This window comes from Dromaius novaehollandiae, chromosome 1, assembly GCF_036370855.1.
Source record: "Dromaius novaehollandiae isolate bDroNov1 chromosome 1, bDroNov1.hap1, whole genome shotgun sequence".
NCBI classification, from domain to species: domain Eukaryota; kingdom Metazoa; phylum Chordata; class Aves; order Casuariiformes; family Dromaiidae; genus Dromaius; species Dromaius novaehollandiae.
Window position 1 is genome coordinate 134,967,912 of NC_088098.1, and position 12,426 is coordinate 134,980,337.

General features: G+C 38.6%; 1 protein-coding gene across 4 annotated transcripts in view; it reads right to left on the bottom strand.

The window, feature by feature from the left end:
- The window catches only part of CDKL5 (cyclin dependent kinase like 5), a 146,487-nt gene that overhangs the window by 60,810 nt on the left and 73,251 nt on the right, over nucleotides 1–12,426 (bottom strand). The window lies entirely within an intron of this gene.

Below are 12,426 nucleotides of genomic sequence, written 5' to 3' on the forward strand. Positions count from 1 at the left end.
ATTTAACAGAAGTAGCATATGTGAAAGCCATTCTTGCTATTAGTTCTTAACACTTATATTGCATGTCTGCTATCAAAAGCTACCTTTCATACACATTGGCCTTATTTGAAGGCTGATACATTACATAAATTCTGCTGAGATACTACATGTCCAAGAATTACCCTGTGCTCAACAAGGAAAGAAAACAGAACAGGAAAGAAAAGGATGTCAAAACTGAGGACATAATACTCATTTCAGGTTAGGAGTGATTCCAAAGAGCTTGTCTATAGCTTTCATGTCAAATACAGTACCCATATACTTTTGTTTCAGGAAGCTTTCAAACTGAATGGTCTAAACTGAATTGAAGACTGTTTTACTAATTATATTGTTATTTGTGGGTTACAATATTGAGTTATTATTAACTGTAACTACAGTTACCATACCAACAGTTAATGTAACACTGTTAAGAGGGTGAGTGCATTTAGCTCATTTGACTTCTGCTACCTAACTTGAGGTGCTTTGGCTAATTAAGCCTCTAAAGGGCTATTCAGAAACAGTACACTGAAATTGCCCTCTAAAGGCTCTGCTGACTATAACATGCCTGGATCTAGACAAGCATGCATACACCTTTTTGCAAATGAGCCAAATAGATATATTAACATGCTATTCCTATTTCACATGAAGGAAAATAAGAATTTGTAGATGCTTCCGAAACCACTAAACAACCATATTTTTATTCTAAAAATTAATGTCTGAGTACGCTGAAAGAAATGTAGTAGGAGTGAGAATCTGTTGCCTCATACAGAGAGCAGTTCTGCACCATTCAAAAAAATCTAGTGTGTGTGTCATCTCTGGCTTTTGTGCCATATGCTGATGACCCCCTGATGTATATAGTGTATGTGACTATTCTGGGAATTAAGTTTAAGTAGTACTTGGGTCACAGTCTTGTGAAGACTTATGTAAGACATGCTATCAAAAGTCCCATAGGATTCTGACTATTCATAATATTTAAAGCACATGCGTGGGTCTATGAAGAACAGGAACATAAAGACTTTAGCAACACACATATGGAAAAAAGTTATCCAAACAGTTTGGAATACTATGACATTTAAGAAATTTTCATCTGAAAAGCCTTAGCACTTACACTATTTTATAAAACTAATTAAAGCTGTCATAATGAAGTAATCAAGAATTTATATAATATATATAAATATATAAATATAAAATATATATATAATATAATATATATAATATAATCCCTTTAGTTTGAATTACCTGTAAAATGAATATCCTATCTTTTAAAAAAGAAAAACAAATAATAGTATCTTCAAGTAAATTGAAAAAATAAGACAATAACAAAATGAAACTAGACAATAGGTGCTTTGAGGAGCTGCATTAGCGACAACTCATCTCTCCTTAAGGAGGGACCTCCTTGCCTATGTTTCTTGGAGGATCCTGTCCTATCTGAATGACATTCTCTAGGAATCAGCTATCTGTCAAGCAGTAAAGGGTAAAGCCACAACTAAAAATGGGCACAAAAGCACTGAAGATTACTATGCATAGATTTTAAATGCAATGTGTCTGCTAGTCAAAAAAAATCTGTAAGTTTCCTCAGTACCCGTTTCCCGTAACTTGGTTGAATGTTCTAAACCAACTAAGTATTTCACATGAGGTGACATAAACATTAGTAGCTCCTCATCAATCATATTTTAAACCAGTTTCCAAAGGAAAAATGCATCTGAAATGCCCTGTTTGTCTGTCTCTTTATTTGCTGTCACCACTAGTAATTTTGAACTGGATGTCCAGTTTCAACTAAGTTTTACAGAAATACAGGTTTTAAAAAGAGAAGGTTTCAAAAATGTTGTGAACTAGATATAGAATAACCTCTCTTGGAAGTAAAGCAGTCAGAACTCAATTTCTCATACATGGTACGATATTGCAGACAAGCATCATATGCAGACAGTGCAACCAGCTAACGCACAGCTTTAGATGAGCCATCCTATATATTGTCATTTAAACAAACTCATAGAGAATGAGGGTACTGGCATCAGGAATGCAGGCTGGCAAACATGGAATACATTTTGTACAGGACCAGTTCGAATACAGAATTACAGAACAGTTGAGGTTGGAAGGCCCTTCTGGAGATCATTTGTCCAACCCCCCGCTCAAACAGGGTCACCTAGAGCATGTTGCCCAGGACCATGTCCAGACGGCTTTTGACTGTCTCCAGAGATGGAGACTCCGCAACCTCTCTGAGCAAGTCTGGGCAGCATTTAGTTAGCCTCACAGGAAAAAAGTTTTTTTTCTTACATCCAGAGGGCATTTCGTGTGTTTCAGTTTGTGTCCACTGCTTCTTGTCCTGTCACTGGGCACGCTGAGAAGACTGGCTTCATCTTCTTTATACCATCCCTTTAGATATTTACACACACTGATCAGATCCCCCTGAGCCTTTTCTTCCCTAGGCTGAACACTCTCAGCCCCTCCTCCTATGACAGATGCTTCAGCCCCTTCATCACCTTTGTGGCGTTTTGTTGAACCCACTCAAATAGTTCCATATATCTCTCATACTGGAGAACCCAGACCTGGACCCAGCACTCCAGATGCAGCCTCACCAGGGCTGAGCAGAGGGGAAGGATCCTCTCCCTTGACCTGCTGGTACATGCGGTAACTGGATTAGGAGATAGAAGATACAGATGTCAATAATACAGGCTGGTGAGTGTCCAGCTTGAGGTTTTCAAACAGGTACTGACATGCACTAGGCACAAAGCAAACAGATACCAAATTCCTAAGCCCTCAGAAGACTGATGCAGATACAAAGAGAAGTGCAACTTAGAGCGATGAGGGAATTTGACATTGCAGTTCAGGTTCCTATAGAATTTAGATGCATAAGGGCTCTTAATAGGTCAAATTTAGACTCAGGCACTTAAATTTTACTTAACATCCTTTTGGAGACAGCCTTTTAGTTCTGATTGCAGTTCCTCAAAAACAGACCAAAATGCAATTTTCTAAAATAGGATTGTAATTCTCTAAAACTTTTTTCTTTTTTCTTTTCTTTCTTTTTTTTTTTTTTTTTTTTTTTGCAATTCAAAAGGTTTTATTCAAGACTGTACACTGAAACCTGAACAGAAAGTGCAACTAAAACAATGTTCAGTCTGACTGCAGCCGCCCTGTTTAGACAATAACTCAATATCCAACTCCCATCATGGAAAATTCTCATATTCAATCAACATACCAGTTAGGTAGATACAACTGCCACTGGTTGAGTCAACGTTTGAGACTTAAATGAACATCAAGGAAAGAAAAAGAAAAAAAAACCCTCAACTAACCTTAGATATTCTGTGCTCTTTACAGAACAGACAATATCCTTTTTGATCTCTACTACTACTACTAGTTTATACCATTAAGTGTGAAATTAGAGTTCACTTAGCCATAGTTTTGCCTCACTCAGCTACATTAAGTACCAAATTACCCTGCTCTATTAAAAAATTCTGGCATCAATACTTCACTTTAGATTCAGAGGTAATGAAAAACTCAGAAAGACAAACCGCAAATTTGCAAGTGCACTACTCAAATGTCTCTCAGCATCAGTGATGCCTTTGCTCATTAAGCACATATGTATGTATTATAAATACTCTACATTATAAAACCTTTCTAGGTATCAAGGATAATTCTGATACAAAGCACCAGTACAGAAAAAGATTCTTTAAAAAAACAAAACAAAACAAAACCAAAACCAGATGTGATTACGTCCTGCAGAAAATTACATCATTTGGCTACAATTCTATTACCTCATAATATGTGTTCTAATGGAAACTGGCTTCACATCAGGTATTTTAATTTAGATTACTAAAAGTCAAAAGACAAGGAAATCGTGCCAAAATACGCAACAGAAAAATCTGAGGGAGCTAACAGTAAAGTCTCCTTAGCAGAACCATTCACAAAGTATGTTTAAAAGATAAGAATTGTAGTATTTTCCAGTAACTTTTGACCTTTTGCAAGCATATATATGGATCCAGTGCATCATCCAGTCTAATACTTAGTCTGCTTAACTGTGCATGTTTGACCCAAGTGGTGCAAGCAAGGACCATTATTACTTTTGAACATGTATGGAGACAAAAATCAATTACTAAGAAAGATTACCCACTCAACATCTCTGTTCTGGGTTTTACATTAACACATTAACACTCACAAAAACAAGAAGTGAAGAAGTAATCCATTTCTTTTTTGTCTAAGTTATAAAGCAACATGTTTTCAGACATTCCAGAATAAAGCATATATTAGGAGGGTAAGTAGTAAAAACTGACAGTTCTTAATGATTAGTAATAACTTAATCAAGTGTGGATTTTTAAAGCAACTGAAAGCAGAAAACATTTATAAAATCAAACATGAGCAGAGATAGTGATGGCCAATACTGCACAAGTAACAAAGCAGCAGCACGTTATTGCCATTACTAAGTGCTGCTCCAATGATATCCAGTGCATCATATCAAGGTTTTATGCTGATACATCAAGTTACCTATTAAGCAAGCATAAAGTACATTCTGTGGTTGATTAATGTTTTTCAGTATGTGCAAATATGAGGATATAAGGCCAAAAGACAAACAAGCATTCAACTTCTGCTAGAAAAAGTTAAATCATAATCACATTCTCTGCTCATTAATATATATTTCATAAGAATAACCTGTAAACCAAAAAAAACTGTGAACTGATCCTCACTGAGTCCGAATTATATACATACAATTTAGTTTGCCACACTACAGACACAAATATCAGCAGAACTCGGCCAAGCATATCCGACAGCTAATGTATTTTCTAAACAAAGTAGTACAGTTTTACTTTGAACTGCATAAATGTGATTATGCTCTTTAAGTGTTTATGATAGACACCTCACAATAATCTCAATTCCAGTAAAAATCATAAAACATTAAATAACCATCTTGGAGGCAGCAGAACACCATGAAACCATTACAAGACTGTAACGTAGATTTACTTTTAAAGAGTTGCTTATAATGAAGCTTAAAAGCAAAAAAAAGAAAAAAAAAAAGAAAAATTTACTTTCCAAAATTATTCTCAAAATAACTAAAAGAGCTAACATAAGTATTAGCATTTTAATAAGTATTGGTCAATGTATCATAAATGCAACATTTTCTATTACAGTAAGTTTTAAATTCAAGCCAAGCTACCTTGCACATGCAAGTTCTGAGAGGTAACTGGTATCATTAACTAGACATAAATTAGGTCTTTAAGACATCTTCCAGATACTGTCCTGATTCTATTTGCATTCTGGCCTAACACACTTGTACCTTCAGACAGCACTATCAGATCAGAATAGAGCTTCCTGTTTTCTCAAGACTCTTCTAATATTAGGTGCTGGCAATTTCACAATATTATTTTGAAATCTAGTGGAGCACCTTAGAATATTCTGTGTAAATTAAAGAGATGTGCAAAATGAGGGATTCAATTTCTTCTTTAAACAGTGAGATCTGGAAATACAAGTCATAGTGCTCTGTATTCTCATACACCTAAAATACTTTGGAGATTTCCCTCAAGAGGAAATTCCCCCCGCACCTCCAAAACACCCTGCCCCAAACCCCTGCACCTTGGTTTACCTATGATATATCACCTTCAGGCACAAGAGAACTTTTAGGAAATTACCTCCTCCTTATTTAAAAAGTCCTTATTTATTCATTTTAAGAGGAAATATCTCCTCTGGTAAACAATGACAGAGCATTATTTCTGAGTTTTCATAATGCTTTTATTTACTGGAAAATTGATCAGTATTTCTCCAACGTATCCATGTTACAGTTTATGTAAAAGCAAGCACCTAGAATGAATCACCAGAAACCCATTTTCTCTCTCACTGAAGCAAAATGTTACTTACTAACCAGCTAAGTGCAGGAAAAGACTCTTAATGGCACAAAGATTTATGTATTTACACGCCTACTTTAAAGGAGATGGCCATGCTGCCTCATAAATAAGGAGGAAGGAAATAGGGACTAGAGAAAGCTTAAACCAGTCTGGACCCTCCCCAAAACTTTAGTGTGGCAGCTGTAAAAGCTCAACTATGCCACTGAGGGAGGAAGTGTGAACAAAGACTAAAACCTCTAGCTACCAGCTTGTCAGGAAAGGAGTAGTAAGAGCAGTAAGTAAGCACAATGAAGGAAAGACTTTTTTTTTTTTTTAACTGCAAGCAGATTAAACATAATTTCTCTTTTATTTATCTGTCTTTGATAAACACTTGTAACTGTGTTGTCTTTTTGAAAGTTATGAATAAGTGTTTTCTTAATTTCCAATTTTATTTATCTGGTTTAAGTCGAGTGCAATTTAAGGGACTCCCATAAACAACAAGGCCTTTCTCACCCAAGGGGCAGATGAACCTGTAAGCCTCAATCCTGGGAGACCTAACTAAGTGGCGCAGCTGTGGTACAGTATCCAAAGGCTCACAGAGTGGGGTTCCCCTTTCAACTACCCCAAGCCCCAGTAGAGAGCAGACAGTGCCAGGCCTGAGAGAGACCAAAGGCTCTTCCCCTGACTGCTGGTAGCAGAGGCTCTACAGAACGCTGTAACTTCACACAGTCACAGATGCTTGGTTGGGAAGGCATCTCGGCAGACCTGTCTAGTCCAAGCAGGGTCAGACAGAGCAGGCTGCTCAAGACTGTGTCCAGTCTTGAATACCTCTATCCTTGAATATCTCCAACCTTGGAGATATTTTGAATATCCTTGGAGAAGCTCAAAACCCGAATGGACAAGATACTGACTGTGGCAGACCGATGAATGAATCTTTTTGCCTTAAACATTTCTTGGTGAATGGGGTGCAGGCAGGCCATAACCACGAACAAGCCATCTGTCCCTGGCAGAAACAGGACTGGGCTGCTGTGACCCCCGAGATGGTCTCCCTGCAACCACCCAGGACACACCGAGCCTGCACTGAACGAGACCACAATAGGGCAGAGACTTTGGGATCTGGACTGTAAATTATTGTCCGTTTTTAGCACAACTTCTATAAAACTTGCTTGGCATGAGTGGCTAAATTTGCTGAAGCCTTGGGCCACACTCCCTAGTTTGGTGAGAAAGGGCCCCAGAGCTGGTGCAGGCGGGAACGATACGGGAGTTACCAGCAATTTGCATCTGAAACAGTGCTAATTGCTGGAATTACCATCTCTTTGTCAGGACCTTGAGAGACAATAGCAGAACCCGAGGAATGGAGAGACACCTGTGGAAGAAACTGCAGCAGAAAACAGCCTGCCTAGGAACGACGATGAGATCCAATAAGGAGCAGGAGACCCCAGACCCAGAAAATTACTATTGGTCCAAACTACCGCGTGAGGGGTGGAGAGCTTAGATTAGAAGGTATAATTGTCCAGGGATTTCTTTGTTCGGGGTCCTTCTTCAGAGGTACCCAACTCGAGCTGTGTGAAGAGGACCTACCTACCACCAGACGGGAGCCCCACCCCACCGCCGAGACTCCCAAAGGAAGAGGACCAACGGGACACCGCTGGATCCACGGATGGTGACATCTTTTCTCTCCCCCTCTCCCCCCTCATCTCCCCCCCCTCTTTTTCCCGCTCTTTTGTTGAATCTGTTTGAAACGTGTGGCACGGGACTTGTCTAGCTAGCTGATCCTATTTGACCACATGCCTTATCTTTGTGTTAATAAATCTTAAAACTGGTTGGCTAGTGTCGTTTCACCTTAATTCAGTCCAAGGGCATCACGAACTTGGTCGTTTGGTCCCAAGGGGAGGGAGGTCGTCCTGAACGACTCCCTTCGGGCCACGACACTGACCAACCTGCCCTAGTTGACTCTGCTTTGAGGCTTAGGATTTAATTTCAAACAGTTCAACTACACTTATGTATTACCCTGAAAAAACACTGGAAAAAGTGAACTCATTCGATATTTTCTGTTAACTACTGGACTGGTGATAGTGGTTAGCACGGAAGCCTTCATTCCTCCAAATGTTTTTTCATATTTATTTACAGTTTTCTCCAAGCAAGAAAGTAAATATGTATTCCCAAAGATTTTGTGCGATAGCATAATCAAAAGGATCTGGAATAAAAAGCAACTTTTGAATACTATAAATGCAACTATTCTGACTCTTCGTAGTAAACTAGTATTACCAGGGCAAATTTTTATAATCTGGCCTCCATTTTATCCTATTGTAGCAACACTGTACCAATAATCTCTTATCATTTTACAAACTGACAGTTTTATTTAATCTAAACCATAGATGTAAAATGGAACACAAATTCAGTAAATAGCTATTTTTCCTGATACTGAAAAGTCAGTACTAGTCATTTCAGTTTCAGATCCTGATAGTCTTCCAGTTCTATTGGATTTTTTGCCTGTTATGTCTGGAAACTGTGAAATAAATCAGGAAATGAAAGTAAAGCTTTATACATATAGCAAAATGTTACATTGAAAAGATATCAATATTAAATACTTCTTGTAGCAGATTCTTGAAACTTCGAATACAGTGATTGCAAAGTGGAAAAAGCAGGAAGCCAGAAAACCCTGTCTGTACCCCACCAGATCTGTAAGTTTCTAACAGCAAATAGCCAGCCTTACTTCTTTGCAAAAATACTGATTTTATTAGCATGAGGAGGTTTTATTCTATTCTCCAATAGTCTGAAACTGCTAGTAGTAATCCCATTTCCCCTCATGACATATCTATGACATCTAGCACTAATAACGACCAGGCAGAAGACAAGAATTTTAACACTCTAGTATTTTTTAACCTGCCTACTTGAGACACAGCTAGGACTCCATGTAAATACACAGTTCAAGTTTCTGTTTTATCTACTGGTCAAAATATTATCCAATGCTTTTGAATCATAGCATAAAAATAAAACCAATAATAGTGAGCTGTAACACATTCTGTTAATGCAGTGATGAATGATCTAAAGAACACAGCTTTTTAAATGCAGAGAGACATAACTTCTCTGAATATGGAGAAGAGAAATAGGTGCTTTTTCCAAACATGTGGTTAATTCACACTGACCCTTGTAGCACAGGCAAATGGCTACTATTCGATCTATCTGTACTTAGTACATTTTTTTTTAATGTCTGGCTTCTATATCTTTAAATTATACAACCTGTCCTTCCTTTATGGCTTCCTTCAAAATATTCCTGACTCCGTTAATGCTGAGATCAGCAAGATGTGTATAATTACACTGCGCTTTCTTCATTCTTACCATTGTTACCGCTTTAACACTTCTTTCCTGGGCATCTGATAATTCAAGAGTAGGTAGGACTTACTGAAAAATACTTTGTTTTGTTTCTTGAAACATGTGTCGATGCCAAAGTCTTGGTACTTCAGTGTTATTAGTCCAACTTCTGGCATCAAAACAGTTTCAATGTGATTGGCTAAACTTCTGAAAATTGTCAAAGTTCTCAAGCTTTGATTTTGAAATCTTTATTTTTGCAACTGATATAAACTTTTTCTTCTGGCAAGTATTTTTATCTGGTAATTTTTTTCACATTCTAAATTTTTTTGCCAGGCCTTGTTAAAACTCATCTTACCAACGTTCTGAATATTTTTTTTGTTGTTGTTTATTTGTTTGTTTATTTATTTAAATAAAGAGTATCTGTAAATCAAGGTGTACTATGAACCGAGGACAGACTCATACAGCAAGTTTCTTAAGCTGAAACTCTTCAGCTGGAATTCAGTTTCAAATTAAGACACCTAAGTTCAGGTATCTACCCGTGAGCTAGGTGTCCAAGCTTCTATTACAATCAGCAGAGCTATAGTGCTCTAAGCTGATCAGTCACATAAGACATGAAACATAGGGACCTACAACCATTTAAGATTCCCTACAGTATCTATGACGTTCACGTGGTGTCAGCAGAAATGACAGGATTTAAAGCAATGCAAACTTTCTAGAGTAGAAGCTAGAGGGTATAAGCTAGAGGCAGGGCATAACATCTCACGGTATCTCCAATAGCAGGCAGTGCTTATGTTAGGCAACTAAACTGCACCTTCCTTCCTCAGTGTATCATGAACTGAATTACTCCATATTCCTTGACTAGATTTCCATTGACTACAGTGGGAGTTTAGACACTTAGACAGGTGCACACATATATAGCTAAATTTGTATCCTGATCATGTGATCTTTCCAGGTCTACTAGCCGCGAGAGCATGTGAAATGAAATTTAAGTCTAAACAAATACTCAGCTTAAGCGTGTATGAAAAATAGATGGAAATCATACCTGGAGTTTCCCCGTCATGGGTAAAACCAGTTAAGAGTGGATTTTTTATTTTAATTTAAAAAATTGTTTCTTTCTCTTTTCACCAGGGACCTCCCCCAGTCTCCACAACCTCTGAAAGCTAATTGAAAGTAGCCCTGCTGCAAGGACTTTGGCCAGTTCGGGCTGCACCCTTGGATGCAGCCCATCTGGTCCCATGGACTCATATGGGTCAAGTTCCCTCAGGTGATCTCTTACTTAATCCTCAGCCACTGCTGGTAATTCATCTCTTCCTTGAACCCTTTCACTAAGCACAGAAGCCTGGAAGACCCTGCCAGTGAAGACTGAGGGAAAGACGGCAATGATCTCTTCAGTCGTATCTGGGTCTGCTATCAACCTGCCCCATTCAGCAACAGGCCCCCACTTTCCTTGTTCGGCCTTGCATTACTGATGTAGTGGCAGAAGCTCTTCTTACTGCCCTTGATGTTCCTTGCAAGTCTTAACTCAAGCTGAGCCTTGGCTTTCCTGAGACCACCTGGATGTGCCCAGGCAGTATTTCTAAATTCCTTCTTTGCTGCCTAGCCCTGCTTCCACCTCCTGTATACTCCTGTATCCTCCTTGCACTGGAGCTCTATCATGAGTTCCCTGTGTAGCCAAATCTGTCTCCCCATAAGTCTACTCATTTTCCTGAGCACTGGGATAGACCATTCTTGTGCTTGGAGGATGTTGTCCTCGAAGGACTGCCAGCTTTCCTTTGCCTTCAGAGCTGCCTCCCATGAGATCCCACCTACCAGTTTCCAAGTCCAAGGTCCATACTCTCTTACTTTTTCTTCACTCCCCTCAAGATCTTGAACTCCATTGTTTCGTGTCACCATAGCCAAGGCTGCCATTGATTACTAGACCCCCAATGAATTCTAAACAGTGAACAGCAGATCCAGCTGTACATTACCCTAGTTGGCCCTTCCAGCACCTGTATGAAGAAATTATCCCCGACACCCTCCAGAAATCTCTGGGACCACTTACATACCACCATGCTGCCCTTCCAGCAGGTGTCAGGGAGGTTAATATCCTCCAAGAGAACCAGCGCCTGTGATTTAGAAACTTCCTCAAGTTGTTTAGAGAAGTTTTTGTTCAGTTCTTCATTCTGATCAGGTGGTCTATAACAAGCTCCCAATACAGTGTCACACTTGTTGGCCTCTCCTTTAATTCTGACCCACGACATTTCAACCATACTGTCATTCATCCCACAAAAGACCTCCATACATCTGAGCTGCCCCTTCACATAGAAGACGATTTCCCCCACTTCTTGTCTTTCAAGCCTGTCTTTCCTGAAGAGCTTGTACCCATTCATTGCAACACTTTAGTATTACTTTCATTTTGGCAGTTTTTTAAATATGGAACAGATTTTGGTTTTAGCATGCAAGCTGGAAGAGGATTTCCCAAACTTAGCTTGCTCAGTTTACCATTATTACCGTTACCAGTTTACCATTAGAAAAACTGCTTATCTTGATGCCAGGGGGAAAAAATAGTAGCAGATACTGTGTTTTCCTGGCTGCAGACCTCCACAAGGAGGTTTGCCCTAACTTCACCTTTCCATCCTATAGAGAAGTGACAGCAACCCCAAATTCTAGGAAGGGGCCTTAAACCGACAATCATCTATTCAGACACCAGCCATTCCAGGTCTGCTCTGGGGAAGAGACAGAGGCTGGGGTTGGGGTTTATTTTTAATATATTAACTTGAAAGAATTTATGTTACTAATGGTAAAATTTCCCTTTGGAGGAGAAAGCCTAAGCTACAATGTTGTTCTTGTCCAGAATCCCAAGGATTAAAACATTACAAATTTGTAACTGTTTCTAATTAAAAAAATTTTTTTTCAATTGAAATCTGTTTCCCCCTCTGTTTTGTGCATGCAAAATAGTATAACGCTATTTTGTCTGTGCAATTTATTAGATAAAGCATGTTACTAAATGTAACGAAAACCTTTGGTAATCTGGTATCAGCCCATTGACAGCTTTTGCTATGAAACATTTGTCAACATTTGCCTTCAAAGTTTGCCATTCAGTGTCCTCTTGTTCACACAGTAGCTCCTTTTTCCTCAAGTAGCAGTAAGGCTCAGAGATATTTCTCTCTCTTCTATCGGATCTTCAATAATATTGACCTGTACTTTCTAGCCTCAATTTAGTTACTTCTCCCATTAGACAACTATATTACAGGCAAAAGATAAATATTAAAAAACAACAAAAACAACAAAAAGATTTTGTATGTAT